Consider the following 3,883-nt stretch of genomic DNA (forward strand, 5'->3'; position numbering starts at 1 on the left):
GTCTTGTTATCAGACAAGAATTCTTTACATTAAATTTTCCCTGTTCAAATAACAGTGTTGTTTTTGTCTCCTGACTGGACCTTGCCTGACACAGCAGGGAATGTTCAGATTCCCTCTCTAAAGTAAGACACTATTAGTTCACGTTGTATTTAACGCACCATAAAGAAAGAGACACAATGCTGAATGGGCTTTTGAGATTCTGGAAGCAACATAGCCCACATCTGGGTATGCTGCCCTGACCCATTAATTGAGTAAATATTAAGCTGCCGGTTTTTAGTGAAACAATGGTACTTTTTCCAGTTGGGCCACATGACTCAGCAGGCCCAATAGTGTTGGGAATATCTGTAGAAGAGAGAGATGTTGTATGGAGCCTCTAACACAGTCCATTAGAGAATAACACTGCGGATGCTTTGGGTATTGGAGTAAAGTCTTGCTCTTTTCTACCACCAAATGTTCTTCTGATCATCTAATAGAAATCGAACACCTACTAAGGACTCACCAAATGACCATGTCACTAAAAGTGCTCATAATGTGTGTGTGTGTGATCAGAGCTCCCCAATCATAAAGTTGACCATACACAGACAGCATCCTTCCACTGGAAAGTGGGAATGGTATATACAAAATGTCCTAGCAGGTCTGGAAGTTACAAGTAAACCAAATGAGTTAGATAGTTCAGAATCCCATGGTATATTCTCCTCTTGCTTTTCCACTTACCCATCAATAAACAACTGTGGCCTTATGGGGAGTTCCCGATGATCACTTAAATGGAAAAAAGAAATCAACTGATTTACAGAAGGATCCACACACCATGCTGTCAATAGATGGTCTGGTTTTAAGAAGGGCCTGCACATATGCTGGCCATGCTATTGCAGCTCCACTTGGGGTGGCCATGGAAGACACTGATAAAGAATTCTCTCAGAGGGAAGAATTTCAGGTGGTACATATGGTCATCCACTTTTTGTGGAATGGGACATGGCTGGTGGTATAGATCTAAAGGGATCCATGAGCAGTGGCTAGAAGGTTGATCAACTGGAAAGACACAAAGAAAGTTTAATATTAGAGAATTGGTGATGAGTTCGGGGAGATATATGTGGATAGGCATGTCTTACGTAAGTGTACTCCAGATGGCATCCACTGCGCAGGATGCTATCAGTAAGCAAGTGGACAAGGTCATTCCTCCCGGGTATTAGCCAGCATCTTTCACTAGCCTTTCTGGTGCTTACTCAGTGGGCTCATTCACAGGGTCTCTTCCACAGTATGGATGGACCTTATCTATGCACTTAACAGGGATATTTCCTCACCAAGGCTGATTTGGCTACCACCACATCCTGGTGTCAAATTTTCCAACAGCAAAGGACAATACGGAGCCACAAGATACTAATATTCCCCAGGGAAGTGAGCTGGCCACCTGGTGGCTGTTTGACTCTATTGAATCCCTTTAATCTTTGAGAGAGCATTAATTTATTCTCAATAATGTAGATATTTAAGATGTATGTGGATTTGACATTCTTGCTTACAGTATTTCTGTCCACACAATCGTTCATGGACCTACAGAAAGCCGTATTCACTATGGTCTCACAAACTGCATTACCTTCAACCGAGGAACCCCCTTGACATAGGAAGAAGTGGACAATTGCTTCATCTCACAGAATTTACTCGTCTTACTATGTCCCTGTTCCCTAGAAATGTCTGGTTTCATAAAACTTTGCAGGGTCAGTTATGGCACCATCTGGGTGACATCCTGAGAGGTTAGAGTGCTGTCCTGCTGGATGCAGTATATGCCTAAAATCACTGGCCAATATGTGGACCTGTCCCCCTCACAGCCAGAACGCACAGGTTGGAAACAGAGGGTAGGGCTGGCTAGTGGGTGTTGCTGTCATTCCTGTCTTAATGCACAGAACAGGGAACAATGTGATAAAGCTGAGTGTGACTCCATTATTGTACCACATAACCTACATAAAAATGGTTACTTTTCATCCCTCAACCTTGGACTCAGTGGATCTGTAGGTCTTAATTTACCAGGGAGGAATTCCTGCAGGGGGCATAGTAGTATTTCCACTGCTGAGATTCACAAAGCAATTCTTTAGAGAGTCCAAATGTTTAAGTAAGTGTCTCGTCCTAAGTGAACAGGTTATAATTTATTTTCTACAGGTTGAGGCAGAACATCTTTAACACATTTTTTGTTTGTTTTAAGATTATTTTATTCTCATCAGATCTCACACAGAAGAGCCCCTGGCAACTCCAAATGCTATTCCAGGTAGTATGCTATGGTCCCCTAGTAGATACAATACACTATATTGCTTTATGGGAATAATGAATGTGTCATTCCATAATGGGCATTATAAAACATCATTTTGGACTAAAATATATCAACGTATTTTGTAGAACAGTAACATATACCTAAAAGTAAGACTTTCAGAGGGAGAACTGTAAAAGTTCATTCGAAAAATTAATGGACTGTATGCTCTTGGCTTGAGTAACTTGTGTGTTCTGTTATAATGGATTCCAGCGATTTTCAATGGTGTGCTGCGGCAGGCACACAGGTGTGCCACAAGAATTTTTAAAACATGCAATAACTGACTGTTTAGTCAGGGTCACTGACCTCTTTCCCTTTAGGATGTCAAATAAAAAAAATGACAACAACCAATAGCCATCTGATGTAAATGAATCAAAATTATACCTATTTTTTTTTTTTTTTTTTGGTCAGATTGGCAAAAAACATAATACATTTTTTGGTGTGCCACAGCATTTTAGTAATTACTTTATGTGTGCCATGAGATGAAAAAGGTTGAAAATTGCTGATATAGACTATAGATATCTGTTATATCCAGTTGATGGATAGTGGTGTTGAGTTTAATTATGTCCTTACTGATTTTGTGCCTGCTGGATCTGTCCACTTCTGATAGAGGGAGTTTGAAGTCCTCAGCTATAACAAAATAATCCTAATTCTTTTCTCCCATCCCTTGTATCATTGCTGTCATTCATTTCACTTATACATAAGCATACCTAAGTGTATATATACACACAATCAAATACATTATTACTATAATTATTTTGAACAAACTGTTACTCTTAGATCAATTAAGAATACTGCTCCTATAGGTTGTGATTCTCTGTATTTGCCTGTCATTCTCTCCAATATTCAGAGCAGAGGTTTGTCCTGGGACTTCATTGCTCTTCTTGATCTAAGAAGAGTTGTTGATAGTTCAGTTTGTTCATCTTTTTATTTGTTAGGATGGAGTAAGGACTTCCAAGCTTTTTACATGTTGGATTGGAAACCAGAAGACCCCTGAATGCTTCTAGCTTGGAGAGAATTCTCATGATCCTTTAACCAACTTAAATTTAATACACTGCAGATTAAAAAAAAAAAAAAGCATTTCTTTTATTGCACAAAATCTAATACACATAGATTAAAATATTATCAATGAACACTGGTTTTTAAAACATAAACCTACACAATTTTGAGTCCCAGTGATTCAAGTGGAAATATTTCCATTACAGTTCCCATAAGTGTTATGCAATTATATAATCAGGAAAGGAAAATACACACTAAACTATGAATCTCTCAAACATGCACAGTTTGTGATAATGACAGGGTCAATGTCTGCTGCTTTTTATGGCATCTTGTGAAAGACAGCTGTTTCAAGATGTTTTTGAAACAAACTGAACTTAAATTTCTTCTCTCCCACATACAATGTAGAATTCAATTACAATGTATTTGTTTAACCTCAACAAATACATGCTAGAAGTGAATGTTGTTGGATTCTACAGAGCTGACATTTTTACATGATGTCAAAATTAAAATTAAGAGCACATCAAAACTGAATTCAGCAATTCATTGCGGATTCACGTGAGTTGGTGTGAAGACGAATACAGGGGATAC

The sequence above is a fragment of the Miniopterus schreibersii genome, assembly GCF_964146895.1.
Source record: "Miniopterus schreibersii genome assembly, chromosome: 9".
Classification (NCBI taxonomy): domain Eukaryota; kingdom Metazoa; phylum Chordata; class Mammalia; order Chiroptera; family Miniopteridae; genus Miniopterus; species Miniopterus schreibersii.